An 8260-nucleotide genomic window follows, 5' to 3' on the forward strand; every position below is an offset into this window, starting at 1 on the left:
TCAAAGGTTTAAAACCTAAGGGTCTAAATTATTCAAGTTAAGCATCACAATACTAGAAAATCATGAAACAGACCAATGTCAAAACCTCATAGTGAATAATTCCACTTAGGACAGCTATTCTAAAAAGTGTCAAATAATCACTAGAGGGTACAGGATTTCGCAGACCAAAACATAATGAAGTGATAAAACTAACATGGAGAGGATCATAGCTAACACGAATGCCTTGAGTACATTACAAGCATGAGCTAGTCATTACAATGATTCAGGACAAAGCAGGGAAACAGACTCATGTTAGGCAGTAAAGATAAACATTCAGATACCAATCTACTAGTCTAAGCGAATTTAAGGGAGTCCAAATTATTCAGGTTAAGCATGTATAGATGCATACTTCATGACTGGGAATTGTTTAGGTGAAATCAATACTAAAGGAGTTCAGATCATGAAACAAGTTTAATGCCATAAATTTGCACTCAGAGATGGTCTAGGAAACATTAAGGTCACGAAATTTCAGAGATATGAATATGCGAATCATGAACGCAAAAAAACTAAATCGCAAAAGCTAAGAAACATACCAGTTATCAGTTGACAAATAGATGAACAAGGAAGAACAAATTCCACAGTATTCTGAACTCCAACAAAGAGCAATAAAACCCAATATCTTAGTGCGTCAGAGTTCCCAAGGGTTTCAAACGAACCCCGGGCAGTGCTCGCACCAAGTAAAGTTTAAAAAAATCGAATTCCGGTGGCCTTGGCTTTCAGCCGACCAAGGGCCAAAGTAGAGAATAAGAGGATAATAGAGTAATAACTTTGAGTTTTAGTAAAATCAGTGGTAAAAAATTCTCTCCATTAATGGGGAATGAGGAGGGTTTATATAGCAGTAGAAATCAAGCAAACGAATCAAGAAAACATAGTAAAATCAACCCAAATAAGGAAATAATAACATGCAGAATCAATAAAAATTGAATTAGAAAAAAATTAGGTAAACCCTAATTGACAGAAATCGGAAATTGGCCGGAAATCTTGGCTAATCAGACCCATATAGCCTGGCCATGATGCATATGGACGATATATCGTCCAGATTCAAGCGATTAAAGTTGAACGACCAGATTCTGAGAGATAGTACTTGCCATGTTTAGGCAAGTACTAAGCGATACCATGGTCTTGCGGTAATATTGAAATAATACATAAAAGGCAAGAAAATCATGGAAGAAATCCATGATTGAGAGGGATTCGGAGAAGAACGAGAGGGAGGTAGGGTTTTTCTGGGGGGGGAGGAGTGTTTGAGGGCGGTTGCTGAAGAGAGAATGAGGATTAGGATTTGGGTGAGGGGATATAAGGAAAGTGGGGGAAATGTTGCCAATCGTTGATCAATTTTGATCAACGGCTGGGATTAAAACAAGCTGGGGTTGATTTTTGGATGGGGTTGGGGAATTGGGTCGTTTGGGCTGATGAGGTTGTTGGGCCAGGGGCTTATTTTAAAACAATAGTAAAAGATTATAAAAATGTAAGATACTACTTCGACCTTGAATAAAATGATGAATACAATAAAATTGTAAAATATAGGCTATTATTGCAAGATTGTGCAAATAACTTAAAAATACTAATGTAATTATATAAAACGAAGTAAAAAAATATTTGAAACATGTATTATGTGTGCAACTAATAATTTTAGGTAATTAAGTCATCACAAAATAATTTGAAGGAGTAATTAATAGATGTTCAAGTAATTTAAATGTAAGAAAAATCAATTTTGAAGCTCTAAAATTATCAAAAATTATAAAAAAATGCTTGTAAACTAAATAATGGTGCAAAAATGATATTTGGAAAGTATATATACTATTTGGGAAAATATGAGGGCAAGATTGGGTATCAACAGACAGTTGTATTTATTTCAAACCATGTTTATAGAGATTCTAGAAGCTCGTGAATTGTGACTCCAGATCCGGGTTGTATCAGATATTATTGGCTTTTATGTTATTCCGCACTCAGTTTTAGTCTTATTTCGGTTTAATTGATTTTGTTTATTGAAATTGATTAAAATTGGCTTAAAGATCCTTTAACGTTGGCTTGCCTAGGAAGTGAAATGTTATGCGTTATCACGGTCCCGAATATGAGAATTTCGGATTGTGACAAATAGTTAAGCAATTATCGCTACGTATACACGAAGTTCAAAGATGTAGAGATGGAGCTCTATGCCCTCCTTCCGCTTCATAATAAACCAGCATCAACTCACTTTGAATTGTACTCCTTTGATGAAAAGGAGGGAGGGGAGTTTTATAAACGTTATATAGACAGTTGCATGTTATTGGGTTCTTGTCATGGTCTTATACTAATTAATATAAACAAGCATATTTACTTGTGGAATCCTGCCACCCGACAGTGCACCAAAGTTATAGATAGATTTTTTTTTTCATGATATAAAAAAATATTTTTTTTATTTTAACCAAAAGAATTTTTTTTTTTTATGTAGAAAAAGTATTTTTTTTTATTTTAACAAAAAGAATATTTTTTTTCATGATAAGGAAAAACTATTTTCTTTTATTTCAATAAAATGAGTACTTTATTTTCATGTTGCAGAAAGAGTACTTTCTTTTTCAACAAAAAAAAGAGTATTTTTATTTTAGTTATGGAACACAAATTTCAACGTTATTTTTGCATAAAAAAGTAAAGCAACACATTAGTTCCTTTGGGTTTGTGTGAATTTTTAGAGACTTGGGGGAAGGGGGGGAGGGGGGATGAGGAGAATAACATAAAAAAAATATTTTCTACTATCTAACCAAACACTAGAAAATATTTTTCCAAACAAGGAAAAATAAGTGAAAAAATCACTCATTTTTCATGAAAATATTTTCTAGCTTCGTACCAAACACACCCTTAAACAAAAAACAAATAGAGAAAAAGACTGATAGGTGAAATTGATTGGTTGGGATTTGGGAATTTGAGAATTTGAGATTTTATGGGAATGGATAAGTTGTGAGTAAAATATCTCATTGATAATGTAACCAAACGATTTAATTATTGTCCTTGGTATATTCCACATTAACAGCTCAGTTTCTGAACTTGTTAATATTGAGCTTTTCTGACTCCTTGTCAGTAAAAAAAATGCATAATTTTGAACATATAAAATAAATATTAGTAGTACTAGTATATTTTGAATATTTATTTCAAGCACTGATATACATATCATAAAAAAATAAACCATTCTTTTTTTTGCTTATAACGAAATATTACATATATTACTAATATTAATAGCGAGTAAATAGGCGTGGATAATCATATTACAAAATGCTTCCAAATTTTCCAGTGAACTTTCATGCTAATTAGAGACTGAATTTTCTTCATTCTTAATCAGAGGTCTCGGGTTCGAGCATTGGATATTAAGTGTTCTTTGTTAGGAAGCAGTTTACCTCCTAATGTGGGATTTTCTTACGAGAATTCGAATTTAATCAGGTCCCAAAACGAATACCGCACACTGAATGAAAAACTAAAAAATAAAGGGTTTACATTCAGTAAAGATGGATCAGTTGAACACACTTAGCCACTGAACTTAACTAATAATCTGGTGTGTTTTCTCTATGTGAGTGGCTTATGGTAAAAAAAAAAAAAAAAACATATTATTTGATCTGTATGTCGAAGCAATATACATACATGACATGTATCTGACACATAAATATTATTACGGCTATGTAATATGTATTCTAACTTAAACCTTTACACGTAAGAGATCTGTCTTTTACACATAAAATATCTAAAAAAATTATTTTCTTAAATTATAAATTGTAAAGGGGTATACTATCCAAATAGCACCATATTAGGCATAGGATGCTTTCTAAGAATCTAATTTTATGGACATGTCACATATGTATAAGATAAATACATTTATTAAGAAAATATGAAGACAAATTGCAGATATAGTAAAGGTTCAAAAGAATTATACTAAAATAAGAAAATTAATATTTGTTCATATGGAACCTTAAAATTTTATTTGTTCAGGTATTTACGATAAATCAATATCAATTTAATAAAGTTAAAGTGAAAAAATAAAAGTGCAAACATATGTAGTGGCGTTTGGACATAAGAATTATAATTTTTTTTTTTAAAAAGTAAAAAAGAAAATTTAATTGAAAATGATATTTGAAAATTAGAGTTGTATTAGGACATGAATATAATGTTGAGTTGTTTTTGAAGTTTTATAAGTGATTAGTTTTCCAAATTTTTGAAAAATTTTAAAATTCATCTTCAAGTGAAAATTTGAAATTCTATGGCAAAACGTTGATTTCGAAAAAAATTAAAAATATTCGAAAAAAAGTAAAAAAAGATCTTATGTCCAAACGGGCTCGTAATATATTTATTGATTCGCTAAGATGTGGGCAAATATTTTACTTATATAAAACATTATCTAAAGTGGGGTTTCAGTCTGCCAAGCAGCTCGTGATTGTCATGTGATAAGATACTTTAAATGAACTCCATTAAATAAATAAATAAATAAAAGTCATTTGATTCTTTGATCTAATTAATTATAGAATCTGCTGAGTGCTGACTATGATATACTACCGCTTTCTCAATTATACTTTTTCTTTTAAATTTTATTTCTTAAGTTGCATTTTAAATTGAAGAAATGCCCAACAAGTTGGAAAACTCTCACTCAATTCCATTGACCTAATCTTCCCATTATCACTTATTTAGGCACCGTTTGTTCATAAAAATTTCATATTTTTTTTAAAAAAACAAAATTCAAAATGTAACGTCCATCAAAAATTTTAAGTTTTTGAAAAGTTTTTGAAAATGAGTTTTTCAAAATCAAAATTTTCAGAATAACTTTTTTCCTCACTCACAAAACTGTAACATATTTTCAAGTGAACTGCATGTACAAACATAATTTCAAATACCATTTTTTAATTTAACTCCAAATATTTTTTTTTTAAATTATAATTTTTACAGAAAAAGGCTAAAAATACCCCTATCGTTTGATAAATGGCTTATTTTATGCTCCGTCCACTTATTGGTCCGCAAATACATACAACGTTATCTTCTCATCTAAAGTTACCTTGCGACTAACGAAAATTTATGTGGTCCCTTTTTTAATGGGTTGGCAACACGCAATTGGGTCACGTGGCTTATTGGGTCAGACAAGATACATGGGCATAATATACCCGCCCCATTATCTGACCCAACTCAATTATTTTATAACTTAGAAAAAAAACTTGCATCTTCTTTCCTCACCATCTTCACCGCCCTATTTTCAGCCATAACCACCGGATTCCGACGACCACCACTATCTTCTTCCGTACATGTTCACACTATTTGTTCCTCTAATAGTCTTGAGGTCACAAATATAAAAATTCTTAGCCATGGATTCTTTAATTAATTTCTCAATGGAAGAAGGAAAATTCAAGTTCATACAATAATTCAATCAAAATCCAATACTTGTTAATAGAGAAAGAACGAATTGCTTCTAAAATAAAGTACAATATATCTATTAAAAGTATAAAAATATTTTATCGGTGTCAAAAGTTTTTATCGATTCCTCAAAAAGAAAAACAAATTGGAGTTTTTCACAATTGTTACACCATGTGCGTCCCAATGTGACGTAATGAATATGTGACTTATTAATCATTATTTAAATAATTTTAAAGTCATAATATGACTATATATGATGTTTGGATAGAAAATATGAAGTTTGAAAAAAATCGGATTAAAGTTGCAGAAAAACCGACTAAGGATTTGCCTTGTAACAGAGCTTTTTGAGAAATAAATTTTGTATATTATATGAGGTCTTTTGGGATATATTATATACCAAATTGAAGGTCTTGGAATGTAGTTTCCAACGCTCTTAACCGTTCGTTCATACGACACCCGGATAAAAAGTTATAAGCGTTGGAACAAGGACGGATGCTAGGGTGCCAAGTAGCACCTTTTGACTTTTCAAACAAAATGGATATTTATATCCTTATCTCGTTTCTTTCTTCAATTTTCTTGAACACACAACCAAATAAGACCCCTAACTTTACTCTTAAGCTCTCTGCAAGAGTTTCAAACAAGATTATCATCCCGGGCACGGAATCAAGAAATTATAACATTAAAACGATCCCTACGACGTAAGTATCTCTATATTGCCTCTTTTTTTCTTTGTAGTTTGAGTTTTGGAAGGTACTTCATAGTTAAGAAACTGTGTACTTTCTGTATTTAAGTGTTTAAATATCAATGAAGGTTGATAAATTCATTTCCTAATAGTTAGAACTCACGGGACGGTGATCGAAAGCCGTGAGTTCGAGTTATTCATTTGTAGCGAACTGTTTTGTGGATTGTTTTGTGTTGCGGTTGGGCTGTGTATTTTACTACTGTTTTTGGAGTTTTAGAGGAGTAAGGTTGTGGAGAAACACCACATAAATTCAGGGGGTGGGCTGGTCGCTCGTCGTAACATTTTCGGGCCATTTGACACTACTACCATGGTCGTTTTGTGTATGAAGAGATTGAGGTGTGTTGGGCTGTTTTGTAGTATTTTGTGGTGTATATAAAGTTTAAAAATAATGTATACATGTTGATATTTTTGTGTTTGGTGTTATCTTGAATTTGAAGGAAGTAAGGATTATAGGAGAGATGCTGCCCGTTTTAATACAAAATAAATTTGACGTTCGTTGTGCGATAGTGGTACCTTTCGTAACGTAATGATAGTATTATTATTGTTATTGTAGATTAAGGTACGAAGAGGCGAGTTCAACTTGGTGATTGGAAATATTGTGATAAGGTATGTTAAGGCTAAACCTTTCCTTCATTTTGGTATGATCTCGTAACTACATGTGTTTAATAACGAGGCATAAAGAGAAGTTCATACTCCCGAATTTATATACATTATCCTAGTCTCAATTGAGTATTGTCTTCTTCCAGTCAAGAGAGCCGAGGGTCTATATATATACAGTATTACAGTATTTTCACCACCGTCGAGCTATAATCGGTGGGCAAGCCCCTATTGGGCAACCTCTGATCAGATGGTAAGTTATATACTGAGCCTACTGTGGCCGAGCACCTATGAGCGAGCCCAGAATGGCCGAGATACAGAGCCTAGTATGGCCGAGTGCCTATGAGCGAGCCTACTACGGCATAACAATTACATATACTGAGCCTTATAGGGCTGGACAACTATTTTACTTACTATATTGAGAGAGATGAGTCACTATCAGCATTTAAGCATATCTTCAAATTACATTTGACTCCCCAGGTACTTTCAGTTATTATATTATCAGTTCAGTTTCAGATTTCAGTTATCTTGTTGCCTTACATACTCGGTACGTTATTTCGTACTGACATCCCTTTTGCTGGGGACGCTGCATTTCATGCCTGCAGGTACTAATAGACAGCTAGATAGACATTTCCAGTAGACAAAGTCAAACATCAGCTTGGTTGGTAACCTCCACTTCCTCGGAGTTACCAGGTCGATACCTTGGAGTCCATTTTATATATACATGTTTGATGGGTAGGTCGAGGCCCTGTCCCGACCATGATACAATTCAGTTATTTTTAGAGGCTTGTAGATGAGTTCTATACATATTTATATCAGTATTGTGGCTTTACCAACCCTATATAAATGTTTAGTTTGGTATTGCTGGTTGTAGATGTTATTTTCAGATGATTCAGAATGTGGCCTCATCGGCTTAAGTTGAGGGTTACCCTCCAGAGTTCATAGTTACAGAGTGGTACGCTCGGGCTGAGTGTGGCACCGGGTGCCGGCCACGCCTCTTCAAGTTTGGGGCGTGACAGAAATGGTATCAGAGCAGTTATGTCCTAGGGAGTCTACAAGCCGTGTCTAGTAGAGTCTTGTTTATGGGTGTGTTGTATACCACACTTATAAGCAGGAGGCTACATGGAATTTATGATTGTCACTCTTTCTTCTTACTCTAAATCGTGTGGTAAAGATCAGTTGTAAGAATTCAAACTCCTAAATTTTATTTTATTCAAAATATAACGATGCCTACATCCAGAAAGACAGTTGGTAAGAGATTGAATATGGTTGTGGAAGAGTTGAGTCTGAGGAACTCGATTTTGCATCATGCTTATGATGTTTAAATGTAAGGTCTTCAGCAGATCATGTGTGTATTAAGACATGTAAGTTTCTTGATAAAGAGCCCTAAGGCAAGAATATCTATTCACCCATATGGTAAGAAGAGATAAGAGAATCAGAAAGTAGATACAAGTTTTAATACGTAAAAGAAGCAAGGCGAAGAAGGATACGAGATACCCAGTTAGTGAAGATTATCAGTAT

General features: G+C 33.0%; 1 long non-coding RNA gene across 2 annotated transcripts; it reads left to right on the top strand.

Moving 5' to 3' along the window:
* The first annotated feature begins 5992 nt into the window (after nt 1-5992).
* Nucleotides 5993-7601, top strand: LOC138910582 (uncharacterized). 2 transcript variants are annotated; one of them, XR_011415720.1, is made up of 3 exons: nt 5993-6098; nt 6696-6748; nt 7345-7601. It is a non-coding gene; the product is annotated as an uncharacterized lncRNA (long non-coding RNA). The 2 variants fall into 2 exon arrangements; XR_011415719.1 differs by having other exon boundaries at nt 6696-7601.
* Nucleotides 7602-8260: the final 659 nt, after the last annotated feature.

Source organism: Nicotiana tomentosiformis, chromosome 4 (genome assembly GCF_000390325.3).
Source record: "Nicotiana tomentosiformis chromosome 4, ASM39032v3, whole genome shotgun sequence".
NCBI classification, from domain to species: domain Eukaryota; kingdom Viridiplantae; phylum Streptophyta; class Magnoliopsida; order Solanales; family Solanaceae; genus Nicotiana; species Nicotiana tomentosiformis.